At 38.9% G+C, this 15,927-nt stretch overlaps 1 long non-coding RNA gene across 1 annotated transcript in view; it reads left to right on the top strand.

Annotated features, from left to right (window-relative positions):
- The window catches only part of LOC149128636 (uncharacterized), a 99,934-nt gene extending 88,385 nt beyond the window's left edge, over window positions 1-11,549 (top strand). Inside the window, exons 3-4 of the long non-coding RNA XR_016213453.1 lie at window positions 3,377-3,504; window positions 11,451-11,549. This is a non-coding gene — a long non-coding RNA (uncharacterized LOC149128636). The remainder of the gene's footprint in view (window positions 1-3,376; window positions 3,505-11,450) is intronic.
- The last annotated feature ends 4,378 nt before the right edge of the window (window positions 11,550-15,927 follow it).

Genomic DNA, 15,927 nt, shown 5'->3' with positions numbered 1-15,927 from the left:
TTAAAAAAAAGAATTTTTTCTAATTTTAGATTTGTTCTACTTCATTGCCACTTCAGGATGTGTGTAAGGAGTGCATATCCAGTTATTCTATTTTGGATTTTTGGGATTTTGTATTAGCTCTGCTGTCTATTCATTTTTCTCAAGCATTGGTGATATCTTCTCCTTAGTTGTATTAAGAGAGAGAGCAATAGCCCTCATGTCTTTTTAGGTAAGTAAGACATATTAAAAACAGAGCATTCAGTATACATTCATAGTATTTTGATTTGTTCAATTGGTTTTCCTGACCTCCCTTGGATATTCTTGGTCTCTGCTGTACAACTTTCTATACTCATAATTCTTTGATATTCTCAAATCCAGAAAATGAATGATTCAACAGCTGTGTTCCTGTATTTGCTGGGACTCAGGGTAAGAAGCAAAGTGGAGGTGTTCAGGAATCTAAAGTTACATGCTACATAGCAAAGCAAATCATTTCCTATACAAAGTGACTGGGAAATCCAGAATCTTTTGCACACTATATTGGATCCTGAACTATTACTGAACTATTCAGTAAGATTTTAATGTATTTATTTTCTGTGTGTGTGTTTGTATTTCTAAATAAACTCTGCTGGGCTACTTAACATTAACGTGTATTGCAGAATTCTTTCATCAGTTTTTACTTTTAAAAAGTTTCTCTTTCAGTTTTATGGGAGAGGGTAGAAGTTTTCTGCTATGTAACTGAAAATTCATTCATTCATTAAAGTTAAAAATGTTTGTTGGAAATTGGTGGAATACTATTAATTCTCATGTGATTTGCATGAAACTAAATACATTCTCTATTTTGTTTTGCTTAACATTTCTGCATGTGTGGACTTCTTTTTTCCTTATTGCCCCAAATCCCTTTGTGTATTGGGATGGCAAATGGGTTTTACACTGGACAAAACATGTTATTTTGGCAAAGAAGTACTTAGCCTTCTTGCTTCAAGTATTCAAATATTACATTAGAAATTGTCGCTCCCCCTCTTCGTGGAGGAGCGACACTAAACCCTGCGCTGTTCTTTCGTCTGCTCGGCCCTCCCCGGGTTTGCTGCTGGTTCTTCCCAGGTTGGCTACTATCCCTTCCACCTCCGTGGAAGGGCAGTTCCCCCTGGCCACTTTCCCCACTTCCGCAGGGGAGCGGCACACCGCCGGCCGGCTCTCTGGGGGCTGCACAGGTGTTCCCCCTAGATGTTCCCCTTAGATGTTCCCTGGTGCATGCCGTCTCTCTCCTCCTTTATAGTCCTCCTCTGCCAATCCCAACTCGGCTGCCCACACGCCGAGTATGCTGCTCTCCTCCAATCAGGAGCAAGTCCTACAGTTTATTGGCTGAACTGGAGGCAGCTGTGCAGAAGCTGTTTACTTCTCTCCCAGCGCCATATTGTGGGAGAGCAGATGCATAGAATAAGTCTTAATTCCAGTAACTCAGTCTAGTCCGGGCTGCTCCCCACAGAAATCAGTATATTTGTATACTGTACAAATGTCCTTCATACAATTTTGTAATATTCTGGGATGGGAGAGGGAGCAGGAAATAGGAGGGTTATGGGTGGGAGGGAAGTTATGGGGGAGGGGAAGCCACTGTAATCCAAAAGCTGTACTTTGGAAATTTATATTTCTTAAATGAAAGTTAAACAATTTTGTAATCTTCACCTTCCTTTTTATTTAGTCCTTTTTTAAAAAAGATTTATTTATTTTACTTGAAAGAGTTACACACACAGAGAAGGAGCGAGAGAGAGAGAGAGAGAGCAGTCTTCCAACCTCTGGTTCACTCCTGATTTGGCCACAATGGCTGGAGCTGTGCTGATCCAAAGCCAGGAGCCAGTAGCTTCTTTTTGGTCTCCTATGCAGGTGCTGGAGCCCAAGGGTCTGGGTCATCCTCTACTGCTGGATAGTAAGTCTTACTTGCCTAAAAAGCTGGATAGTAATTTGAGTAGCCAGGACTTGAACTGGCACCCATGTGGGATGTCGGCACTGCAAGCCACAGCTTTACTTGCTATGCCACAGCATCGGCCCCTTTATTCTTATGACTATTGCTACGCTATTGGAATTTATAATTGATCATGCTGAACAATTGAAACTGTCTTATTTACAATTGTAGTACTGGATATGGCAGTTTTACTTGAAGTAAAGTATGTAGCCTGCTTATTGTATGATTTTTGGTAAAGCATGCATTTATATGTAAAGCAGATCTGTTAATCATTTATAAGTGAATTATCATGATTACCCAGATATAAAGAATGCAATATGTGCTAATGAGTTAGCAGTCACAGACATTTAGAATTAGAGGGATTTTAGAACCTTTTCAAATACTGCAGTTTTTATGAAAAACTAATAATTTTTTTATTTGACAGGTAGAGTTATAGACAGTGAGAAAGACAGAAAGGTCTACCTTCCGTTGGTTCACTCCCCAAATGGCCACCACAGTTGGAGCTGTGCCTATCCAAAGCCAGGAGTCAGGTGCTTTCTCCTGGTCTCCCATGCGGGTGCAGGGCCCAAGCACTTGGTCCATCCTCCACTGCCTTCCTGGGCCATAGCAGAGAGCTGGACTGAAAGAGGAGCAACCAGGACTAGAACCCTTTGCCCAGATGGGATACCAGCACTACAGGGGGAGAATTAACCAAGTGAGCCACGGCTCTGGCCCCTGATAAATTTACTCTTAACAAAATATCAAAATATCTTATTCAGTATAAAGTTAGTAGTGAAAAAGAGACTACCTTGTTGAACACAGAAATTTGAGATTATATTTCTTGGTATTAATTTGCATCTTAAGGCTTATTGCCTAGTTTACTTCAATATTTCAATCTAATATTACTAATAATATCTTGTACTTAGTGGTTCACTGTGTGCAAGACAATATTCTTTTGATTTTTTTTTAAAGATTTATTTATTTATTTGGAAGTCAGAGTTACACAGATAGTGAACAAGAGGAAGAGAGAGAGAGAGAGGTCCTCCATCTGCTGGTTCACTCCCCAGATGGCCTAAAATGTCAGAGATATGCCCATCTGAAGCCAGGAGCCAGGACCTCTTCAGGATCTCCCATGCAGATTCAGGGGCCCAAGGGCTTGGGCCAACTTCCTACTGCTCTCCCAGGCTCTAGCAGAGAGCTGGATGGAAAGTGGAGCAGCCGGGACTTGAACCGGCCTCCATATGGGATGCCCACACTGCATGCAGTGGCTTTACTGGCTACACCACAGTGCTGGCCTCAAGACAATGCTCTAAAATGATGCATTAATTATTCCCAAATATTGAAATGTGGCATGGTACACATTTGAATGTGTTGTTTTGTACTAGTTGTAGAAACAGTTTAAAATATATTTATATTTAAAAATGTAAGCTTTGATCTAAAGTATTACTTTCCCTTAAGGTGCCTGTTTGAGAGATCGTTGAAGTCTATCTTGAGTACAACTGATATTATCCAAGCCTCCTTTATCACATGAGGATGCTAAATGCCAAGGCCCAGAGAAGTAAAGTGAATTGTTCAAGGTCACATAGGTAAGTTGTAGCAGGGATAATTCTGTATTAGAATTAGGTATCCTGATACATAGGCCACTGTTCTGTCAATTTAGTACTACTTCTGGAGTTAAAGATTCTAAGTTGTGGAAAATTAAGTTTGGAAATTTAGTGGTTGCTATGTTGTTATGGTGAGAAATTTCTGTGTATAGCTATGAGTTGCTTAAATTTTATTCAATATATTTTTCTAGTATGTTTGCTATTTATTTGAAATGTATAACAAATAGCTTCATCTATTTGCCAAAAGAAGTTTTTAAAGATTTATTTATATTATTTGAAAGTCAGAATTATACAGAGAGAGAAGGAGAGGCAGAGAGAGTGGTCTTCCATTCACTGGTTCACTCCACAGTTGGCCTCCATGGCTGGAGCTGTGCCGACTAGCAGGCAGGAGCCAGGAGCCTCTTCCTGGTCTCCTATGCAGGTTCAGGGGCCCAAGGACTTGGACCATTTTATAGTGCTTTCCCAGGCCATAGCAGAGAGCTGGATAGGGAGTGGAGCAGCCAGGTCTTGAACTGATGCCCCTATGGAATACCAGCACTGCAGCACCTCACCCACTATGCCACAGTGCCAGCCCTTGCCAAAAGAATTTATAGAAGCTATTACATATATACACTTAACAATTATTTAGTTACTTGACACGAACTATCCCTGCATATTTGAAAATTTTGAATGGTATCACTTGGGTTTTAAGACTGTTATATTTTAGGTCTCTTAATATTTTTAGTGATGATGTTTTAAAGGCCCTTTCTGTTTTATGAAAAATGATAAGGATTTTGTTTTACAATGGCCATAGTATTACCACTTAAAGCAATAGATTAAATAACACTTTTAAACAAAGTCATTTAATACTGAATTCTAATACACTGGTATATTTTAAAGTGAGAAACCAGATTTCTTTCAGATAGTCTAAATAAGGATGATAATCAAAATTGAAGACATCTACAGTTTTTAATCACTTGTTTTAAATATTGGTCATAATGGTCCAATTTAGAGTTTTAATTTTAATTACCTTTTAAAAGATTCAATATGGTTTATAGAAAGAATTCAGAGAACATAATTATATACTCAACCTCCCTCCCTTCTTTTTCCTTCTTTGTCATTTTTTTAGCTTATGAAATGACATTTTCAGTTTACATTACATTAAAAAGGGTTGTTGAATCAAGGGCAAGTTTAACAGGCAAAAAGCAAAAAGATCCTAATTTAGAGGGAATATAGACAATGGCTCTAAACAATATTTGAATATCACATCTAAACAATATTTGAAGAAATTGATAAAATAAATATTTTAGTTTCTCCTACTAAAATGCTCAGAGAAAGTCTTTCATTATTTATCAAATATTAGTGCAAAAATATGGATTTAAATGATCCCAAAAAGTGACCAAGTTTTGTGTAATAAAGTCCAATTTTTGTCAAGGCTTTTTGACAGTCTCACAGAAAACTTGTGTTTGTGAATGGGAAGAATAATATCAAAATGTCCATACTACCAAAAGCAATTTGCAAATTCAATGCCATCCCAATCAACATACCAACGATGTTCTTCTCAGAGCTAGAAAAAATGATGCTAAAATTCATATAGAAACATGAGAGATGCTTAACATCTAAAGCAATATTATAAAGCAAAAAAAAAGCTGGAGACATCACACCATATTTTAAGACATATTACAAGGGTCAGCACTATGACAAAGCAGGTAAAGTCACCGTCTGCAGTGCCGGCATCTCATATGGGTGCCAGTATGTTTCCCAGCTGCTCCACTTCTTATACCCCTCTCTGTTATAGCCTGAGAAAAAAGTAGAAAATGGCCAACGTCTTTGGGCCCCTGCACCTGCATAGAGACCTGTTAGAGGCTCCTGACACTTGGATTCAGATCAACACAGCTCTGGCCATTGTGGCCATTTGGGGAGTAAACCAGTGGATGGAAGACCTCTCTCTCTCTGCCTCTACCTCTCTGTAACTCTGCCTTTCAAATAAATAAATAAACTGCAAAAAAAAAAGAAGAGGTGTTAGCACTGACATAATAACAGATAACAGACACATAGTTCAATGGACAAGAATAGGTAGCATAGAAATAAACCCAAATTTCTACCAGCAACTCATATTTAACAAAGGAACTAAAATGACCTGGAGAAAGAAGAATCTCTTTCACAAGTGGTGCAGAGGAACTTGGTTATCCATATGTAGAAGCCTGAAAATAGACTCCAACATCTCTTACACTATGTGAAAGTGAACTCACAGTGAATTAAAAATCTAATCATAAGACCAAAACCCAAGTAAACATAGGGAAACTCTAAATATTTTCAACAGACAATAGCTTTTGGGTAAGATTCCAATAGCAATAGTAACAAAAATAAAAACAGAGACATTTGAGTATATCAAACTAAGATACTTCTTCACAACAAAGTAAACATCAGAGTGTAGATACAGCGAACAGAATGGCAGGGAAAATTAAAACTCTGAATGTTTACAGATTTCCAGAACATTTACATAAATTGGAAAAACTCCAAAAAATACAGTGAAGAAACAGACAAGGATCTGAATAGACATTTCTCAGAAGAAATGTAAATGGTCAAAACATGTGAATATGCCCGATGTCACTAGCCATTATGTAAATATAAATCAGAACACAATATCAGTCTCCAACACCTGTGGGAGAATACAATGCTCAGGTTTTTGTGTGTGCAGCAAGTGGGTTTAGAGGACCCTGTTCACCTCTGGAGAGCAGAGTCTACAGGGGGGTAAAGAAACCTTACTGCTTTCCTAATGGGCTTATTAAGTTCTTGACCAGTGCCTGTTAGTCTTGCCACAAACTTTCTAGTCTCACTACTTTCCTTCTTCTTCCTCTTCTCTGTGACTTGTAAAATAGTATACATTCTATATACTGTGGATACTTTTGATTTATTTTATTCCTTCTGTCTCTTATGAACTTCCTCCATGAAAGCACAGACCTCAAAATATTCATTCATTTATGCAGTCTGCAGATTTCATGAGCTACTAAATTCCAAGTAGTATGTTAAAGGCAAGATCTAGGCCTAAGAGAAAAGTGGTCTGAATTCTGTGCCTAGAAGAGGATTTGGGACATAGTAGAACTTCAGTGAAGTGCTATGTGAATGGCATGCACTCAGTAAATGAGTAATCTAAAGCACACACTGCATTTAAGCAACACAGCAGCCCTACTCACCTCAGGTAGAGCAATTGAGAGGAATAATGTGAACAAAAATAACACATCAATAAGTTGAATAATAACAGAAAAAATGAGATGGATGCCAACATTACTGACCTATTTTTGAGGAATTAAATTGATAGAGGGGCTGGCATTGTGGCTAAGTGGGGTAAGCTGCAATCTGTGAGGCCAGCATATCATGTGAGTTCCACTTTGAGTTTAGGAATCTCCACTTCCAATTTAGCTCACTGCTAAATACCTGGGAAACCAGCAGAAGATGGATGAAGGACTTGGGTCCTTGCCACTCACGTGGGAGACTTGGATGAAGCTCCTGACTTCAGCATGCCCCAGGCTCAGCTGTTGAAACTCTGGGGTGTGAGCCAGCAGATGAAAGCTATCTCTGTCTTTCCCTCTCTATCTAAATCCACCTTTCAAATAAACAAATATTTAATAAACAAATTATCTGATTCAAAAATACACAAAACCATGAACAATACTATATCATCTTTATGCCAAAATGATAAAAAAATAACAAATGCTAGAGAGCATATGGGAAAAGAAAATCTTCATATATGGTGGGTGAAAACACAAATTAGTACAGATGTTATGGAGAACAGTATGGTCATTCCTTAAAAAGGATAAAAATTGGGGCCGGCGCTGTTGTGCAGTGGGTTAAAGCCCTGGCCTGAAGGGCCATGGACAGTGCATCTGAAGGGGCAAACCACCTTTCACAACCTCTCCACTTACAGCTAAAAGGGTTTTTTCCTGTATGTGTTGTCCTGGGGACTATCGCATGAGAGTTTTTTAAAGATTTATTTATTTGTTTGTTTGTTTGAAAGTCAGAATTACAGAAAGCAAGAGGGAGATAGAGATCTTCCATCCACTGGTTCATTCCCTAAATGGCCACAATGGTCAGGGCTGGGCCAGGCTGAACCCAGGAGCCAGGATCTTCATCTGGGTCTCCGATGTGAGTACAGGGGCCCAAGTACTGGGGCTATCTTCCACTGCTTTTCCAGGTATATTAGCAGGGAGCTGGATCCAAAACAGAGCAGCCAGGACTTGAACTGGCACCCATAGGTGATGCAGGCTATTGCAGACAACACAGCTGTGGTCCCACATGAGAAATTTTAAAGTAGGTCTTGTCACATCCTGGATAACTACAGATGGGACTTCTTATTCTGGAAGAGTCAATCTGAGAAAAGACTTTAGCTGCTAAATGGGAAAACCCAGGAATGGAGGCAATGGGAGAGCCTGGTATCATCTGAGCTCACCATTGGCATCTATGGGCTTTGTAAAAAGCACTGAGGTACAAGAGATATGACAGCTGCTTTGGGCACCTGAGAACCCATCATCAGCTTTTGTCCTGAGGACATGGGCCAGCTGATATCTATACATGACTGTCTCTGAGGTAGGCACAGAAAAGTCAAAGTGAGCACCCTCTTTTTCATCAACTTCTGCCACTGTTTCACTCACATCTCTGTTTGGTGACCCAGCTGCACAAGGTATGTTTTTCCCTTGCAGTGTTACATTTAGGTGGATTCTTTGAAAGGGGTTGTCCTTAACACTTGGAGATGCTGGCTGCATTTACTGGCAGGATCGGTGGCTACAAAGGTGGGCATCAGCTGCAGGATGCAACACACTGACTGCATGAGCCTTGGGCAACTTGGAGGAGAGACATTGGGATGTTTTCTTCCTCTGAATGGTGCAGCAATGTGCAGCTTCACTGGATTGGAAAATGACTTGAGGTATTTTACTTGAAGTAGATGGTGCAATCAGATTGACAATAGGGTTCAAATTCTGAGTGGCTGTAAGGTAGAGTCAACAAAATGTGGAAATGAAAATAGGATATCCTCAGAGTCAGATTATCTCCCTCTGATGTGTTAGATACTTATGCAATGGGTCTGTTTTCAAGGAATTTTGTAAAATCAGACACCCAGTTGCAAGTCACTGACTTTGAGTGTCTTAAAAGTACTTTGCAGTTTTGCTCCAGAAATTCAAACTCTTCTGACCTTTGAGAAATTGTTTCCTCCATTACTTATGGCTATGCTGCGTGCCATCTGCCCTCTCCTCATTCAGGCAGTTGCTCCACCTGCTCTATGCTGTGGGCACAGGCAGAGCCTGCAGCCAGCCAACCAGTGGAATGTGTGTGTGAGGCACTGGCCACTGAGCTGCTGCTTCCCAACCATGAGAATCTGCATCAGTGGTATGTGCTCCCAATCACCAGCAGCAGTGTGATCCAGAGTAATTCCACAGTCACCTGATTTAGTGCTGCCCTGGTCCTCACCACCCCTCTCCACTCATGCCCCACCATGGGCTAGGGGACTGTGCTGCATGAGGGCCTGGGGTCAGTGGTGACCCAGAGTGTTCTAGACAACCAGCCCAGCCTGAGGGAGGGAGACAACTAGTTCGTATAGTTCGACTCACAGTCAAACTTACAAAAAGGATGCAGGTATACCTTTTTTTCTAATGAAGATAACATTGGAAGGCATTGTGCTTAGCAGTTAAGATGCCATTTTGGGGGGATGGTGCTGCAGTTTAGTAGGTTAAGCCTTCACCTGCAGCCCTGACAACCCATATGGGTGTCAGTTTATGTCCTGATTGCTCCTCTTCTGATCCAGCTATCTGCTTAAGGCCTGGGAAAGTAGTTGAAGATGGCACAAGGATTTGGGCCCCTGTATCCACATGGGAAACCTGAAGGAAGCTCCTGGATCCTGGCATTTGATTGGCCCAGTTCTGGCCATTGCAGCTATTTGGAGAAAAACCCTGAGGATGGAAGACCTCTCTCTCTCTCTCTCTCTCTCTCTCTCTCTCTGCCTCCTAAATAAAGGAATAAATCTTTTTTAAAAAGATGCCATTTGGGAACAGTGTCCCACGTTGGAGAACTTGGCTTCACATCTTGGCTCCGGATGCTTACTCCACTCTCCTGCCAGCACAGACCCTGAGAGGCAGTGCTGACTGGTCAGGTAGTAGGGTTCCCCACTCATGTGGGAGCCTTGCATTCAGTTCCAGCTCCTAGCTTTAGGCTGACTCAGATCTACATTGTTGGTGTTTGAGAAGTGAACCAACAGATGAGAGCTCTGCTACAGTCTCTCCCTGTCAAGTAATTTTTTAAATGTTTTTCTCATTGTAAAACAAGGCAGCATGGAAAACAAGAATATTGAAAGTTTCAAGAAAATCTATAATTCTATCATACAATTAACATTATGGGCATTGATTTCTACACATTAAATGATTGTCAGTATAAATTATTGCCCTACACTTTTTATAGACACTATTCAAAGCATATCCTCAACTAATTCAATTAATTTAAAGGATTTATTAAATGATAGACTACATTAAATTTATGGATGAATTTTATCAAGCATCATCCAATGTAAATGATTACCATATGTTTGCACTTTTGGGAATCATTCTATTGTGAATATTTTGGCATCAATATAATTCTGTTTAAAATTTCTTTATGAAAAAATATCTGGACTAGAAATCAATTGAATAGTATTTCATGGTTTTGTTACCTAATGACAAATTGCCTTCATTGAGGTTTATAAGTATTTATTCTTTCAACACTAATGTTATGTGTTTATCAAATACAGTTATATTAAGATACATTTGGGGTTGGCACTGTGGCATAGTGGGTAAAGCTGCAGCCTGGCACTGCTAGCATCCCAAATGGATGCTGGTTTGAGTCCCGGCTGCTCCACTTCTGAGCCAGCTCTCTGCTAAGGCCTGGGAAAGCACTGGAAGATGGTCCAAGTCCATGGGCCCCAGAACTCACATGGAGGACCCAGAAGAAGCTCCTGGCTCCTGGCTTTGGGTCAGTGCAGCTCTAGTCATTGCAGCCAGTTGGGGAGGGAACCAGCAGATGGAAGACCTCTCTCTCTCCTTTCTGCCTCTTCTTCTCTCTGTGTGTAAATCTGGCTTTCAAATAAATAAATAAATAATTTTAAAAAGATACGTTTGTTTGCAAACAATATGTGACATCAATACAACTACTTAAATTTTCTCATACAAGTAGTTTAATTTGGGGGCCTGAATTATGGCTGATTGGTTCTATAGTCTAATGATATCTTGGAACCCAACTATTTTCCCCTTCTGTATGAATTTCAGTGTTGTATATTACTAGAATTCTGAAAAAAATTCACAGGAACTTTTTAGGCATCATCTAAACATCATAATCTCCAAAGAGCAAAAATTATTGCAAACCATGATTTTCTAGAATTATTTCTTTGTATAATGCTACAATTTTATTGTAGCTTTAAATTGAGCACACACACACACACACACACCCATGTACCCTACATACATTCACAAATGCACATACACAATTAGCAAGTCTCCAATGCATTTACCAAAGTGCATCAATATGCTAGTTTAAGATTACTGCCAAAGAATAGTCCCTTTCTTTAAATACCAATTTACTCTATTGATTTATTTTTGACCTAAAATGATGCAGTTTAGTTACTGTTTTGAAAAAGAGGCAGGTATCATCACAAAGCACAAATGAGTGAATAAGTTATATTATCTAGGGAATTAGATAAGAAATGGCTCACTCATCAAATTAAAATGAATGGAATCCAGTTTGAGTTACCATGTCAAGCAAAATATGAAGTTTTACAAAAATTGAATGTATATAATTTCAAATAAATTTTGAGTTGTATCTAAATGTGTACACTACAACATTAAGCATAAAGGCACAGATATTTAAATACCTTTATTTAGGAAAATGTGAATAGATAATAATAATAATTGCTAACATTTATTTTATACCAGGTGATGTTTCCAGAATTTTATGTTTCCAGAAAAATGGAGGTAGCTCCTGTTATCTTAACTTTAAAGAAAATGCAACTGAGGCATGAAGAGGTAAGTAACTGGTTTGCCCAAGGATATATAATCATGAAGTGGCAAAGCCTTAGACTTGGCATGATCTGAATGGCAGCATTTTTTTTCACAAATTCAATGTTTGATCTATTTCATATATTCACTAAAAGGATTTACTATCAAATACTTTCTGATAAAACCTATGAAAACTGAAGATGAGTATTGCTCCAAACCAAATACTTAAGCCTAGCATTAGGTGTAGCAGGTAAAGCCATTGTCTTTAAATTTAGCAAAGATATGCCTTGTTAGATGAGTGTACTTTGTGTAATTCTTCATCTTGTCAGTGTATACACTTTAGAAATTGAATTCAGGGGCCAGTGCTGTGGTACAGCATGTTAAAAACCTGGCCTATGGTCCCAGCATCCCATATGGGTGCTGGTTTGAGTCCCAGTTGCTCCATTTCTGACCTGGCTCCTTGCTAATGCACCTGGGAAAGCATCAGAGGATGGCTCAAGTCCTTGGGCCCCTGCACCCATATGGGAGACCTGAGAAAAGCACCCAGCTCTGGGCTTCAGATCAGCTCAGCTCTGGCTTTTGCAGCCAATTGGGAAGTGAACCAGCAGATTGAAGACTTTTCTCTCTGTCTCTACCTGTCTATGTAACTCTGTCTTTCAAATAAATAAAAATAAATCTAGAAAAAAATTGATTACATCAGGCAACACATATGAACTTTTTATAGAAAGATTGACCTTTAGAAAAATTTTAGACCTACAGAAAAAAATTGGTACAAATGTGAACTTTTGAATAAAAATCTATTTTTCATGAATGCATGGTGTTATAAAACACAGCAATACATCACTGAGAACCAAAAATAAATTGGACTATCTCATTCTGTGATTTGAAATCTATTGACAAATATCCTTTATTTTTCTTACAGAGAATGTAAATAGTGTTGTGATATCAAACTCATTCTAAGTTTAGGTACCCCATGGAAAGTTTGATCTAATGAAAACAAATCTGTTGGATCATTTACCTCATACATTCCACTACCATTAAAATAATATATCTGTCATAATACATCAAGAATAAAACATATTTATGCCTAAAAATACAAATTCAACTATTACAAACTGTTCAGCAAAATTTAAAATTTTATGTTTTTAATATTCTAAAATGAAACATTTTTCTTTGCTTCTCAATAAAAATGTGATACACTTTAACATCTTCAGAATAAGAACTGAGAGTGTACAAAGCATTATTTATTTATTTATTTATTTTTTGCCAGGCAGAGTTAGACAGTGAGAGAGAGAGACAGAGAGAAAGGTCTTCCTTCCATTGGTTCACCCCCCAAATGGCCACCATGGCCTCCCGATATCCCATGTGGGTGCAGGGCCCAAGCACTTGGGCCATCGTCCACTGCTCTCCTGGGCCACAGCAGAGAGATGGACTGGAAGAGGAACAACCAGGACAGAACCAGCATCCCAACTGGGACTAGAACCTGGGGTGCCAGCACTGTAGGCAGAGGATTAGCCTTGTGAGCCACGTCACTGGTGAAATATATTTTAAGGAAAGAATTTGTAATGTTCATTTTTAAAGTAACAAAAACATTTTTCACTTCTTGGTTTGCATTTTAAATTTGTATTTTAGCCATCCTTACTGGTTACTGCAAATCACCACATACTAGAATTAATTGCTTCTCAACATTTACAATTTGTTTCTTCACTTTAAAGGAAAATATTTGTGTCTCTTGAGTAAACAAGTAAATATTATGATTTGGCATCATTTTATAAAACTCAAATCTGTAAGAAATCAAAAACCACTGCAGAAATATTCTATAAGAATGTACTCATGCATATTGTTCTTACAATAGATTCACCCGTGTCATAGGAGAGCAACTCCTTGCTCAACATTCAAAATTTTCACGTTCTTCTAAATATTCCTTTTAACATAGTGACCACAGTTGGACACAAGAGAGTCTTTAAAATTAAAAGAAATAATTTGGGTATGCTGACTTTCCTAGTCTTCTTGTTTTCCTGGGACAGAGTATCTTTTTTGAATGTAGGCTGACAAGGATACAACCCCCTCCACAAAGTAAAATTCCTTATCATTAGAGCACTGCTCCTGACCCCTGCTCACTTGTTCCTCTATGTGGGATTTATGAATGACTTGCATGAATGGAGATATTGGAAAGAGGCAATGAGCTACCACCCCCCCTTTTCTTTATTTAGCACTTTTCTAGGATGCCTATGAGAGAACATGAGTTTTGTCTGCCCTGTTTTATACTGTAAATTTAGCAAAAAACCTGTACTCTGTGATTAGGTAAGTATGCAATGTAATGTACTAGGGCAATGGAAGGGAATCTTTGTTGCTAAGCACCAAGACCAACAACTCTGTGGGCTAGAAAGCTTACATTTTGACTTCTTTCCATGTCTAGCTTGAATCATTCAGAAGTCAGAGAAAGTAGGAATGTAAGTTATGAACACACTTCACTGCCACAAATGTTATGATACTCATCAGTTTGCAATCAGGAATGATTTAAAATTTAACCAAAAATACCACAGTAAACTCTGGCAGATTCATCAACTCCTACACTTATATATTTTTTTTAACTTTTATTTAATGAATATAAATTTCCAAAGTACGACTTATGGATTACAATGGCTTCCCCCCCATACCGTCCCTCCCACCCACAACCCTCCCCTTTCCCACTCCCTCTCCCCTTCCATTCACATGAGGATTCATTTTCGATTATCTTAATATACAAAAGATCAGCTTAGTATACATTAAGTAAGGATTTCAACAGTTTGCTCCCACACAGAAACATAAAGTGAAAAATAATAGATGATTTTTTTTAATGATGATGAAATCAGATCAGACCTATTGTCATGCTTAATCCCAGTGAGAGTCAAGTTGGGAATTGACAATTTCTTTTTTTTTTTTTTACAGATCAGTTTAGTGTACATTAAGTAAATATTTCAACAGTTTGCACCCCCATAGAAACACAAAGTGAAATATACTGTTTGAGTACTCGTTATAGCATTAAGCCTCAATGTACAGCACATTAAGGACAGAGATCCTACATAAGGAATAAGTGCACCGTGACTCCTGTTGTTGACTTTACAAATTGACACTCCTGTTTATGGCATCAGTAATCTCCCTATGCACCAGTCATGAGTTTCCATGGCTATGGAAGCCCCTTGAGTTCTCCGACTCTTATCTTGTTTAGACAAGGTCATAATCAAAGTGGAGGTTCTCTCCTCCCTTCAGAGAAAGGTACCTCCTTCTTTGAAGACCTGTTCTTTCCACTGGGATCTCACTCACAGAGATCTTTTTGCCAGAGTGTCTTGGCTTTCCATGCCTGAAATACTCTCATGGGCTTTTCAGCCAGATCCGAATGCCTTTAGGGCTGATTCTGAGGCCAGAGTGCTGTTTAGGACATCTGCCATTCTATGCGTCTGCTGAGTATCTCACTTCCCATGTTGGATCACTCTCCCCTTTATTTATTCTATCGGTTAGTGTTAGCAGGTACTAGACTTGTTTATGTGCTCCCTTTGACTCTTAGTCCTTTCATTATGATCAATTGTGAATTGAAATTGAGCACTTGGAATAGTGAGATGGCATTGGTACATGACACTTTGATGGGATTGAATTGGAGTCCCCTGGTATGTTTCTAACTCTACCATTTGGGGCAAGTCAGCTTGAGCATGTCACAATTTATACATCTCTTCCCTCTCTTCTTCCTACTCTTAAGTTTAACAGGGATCACATTTCAGTTAATTTTCAACACTTAAGAATAACTGTGTGTTAATTACAGAATTAAACCAGTCATATTAAGTAGAACAGACAAAAAAATACTAAATGGATAATGTATTAAGTTGTTCGTTAACAGTCAGGGCTATGCTGATCAAGTCACCTTTTCTCATAGTGTCCATTTCACTTCAGGAGGTTTCTTTTTTGGTGTTCAGTCAGTTGTCACCAATCAGGGAGAACATATGGTATTTGTCCCTTTGGGACTGGCTTACTTCACTCAGCATGATGTGTTCCAGATTCCTCCATTTTGTTGCAAATGACTGGATTTCGTTGTTTCTTACTGTGGTATAGTATTCTAAAGAGTACATATCCCATAATTTCTTTTTCCAGTCTACCGTTGATGGGCATTTAGGTTGGTTCCAAGTCTTGGCTATTGTGAATTGTGCTGCAATAAACATTAGGGTGCAGACCACTTTTTTGTTTGTCAATTTAAACTCCTTTGGGTAAATTCCAAGGAGTGGGATGGCTGGGTTGAACGGTAGGGTTATATTCAGGTTTCTGAGGAATCTCCAGACTGACTTCCATAGTGGCTTGACCAGTTTGCATTCCCACCAACAGTGGGTTAGCACCTACACTTGTAATTAACATCCACATTTATAATTGTATCTTTCTATGAATG

Source organism: Oryctolagus cuniculus, chromosome 1 (genome assembly GCF_051225735.1).
Source record: "Oryctolagus cuniculus isolate XC-2025 breed Fujian yellow rabbit chromosome 1, ASM5122573v1, whole genome shotgun sequence".
Taxonomy (NCBI): Eukaryota; Metazoa; Chordata; class Mammalia; order Lagomorpha; family Leporidae; genus Oryctolagus; species Oryctolagus cuniculus.
This window is presented reverse-complemented; position numbering and strand designations above follow the sequence as displayed.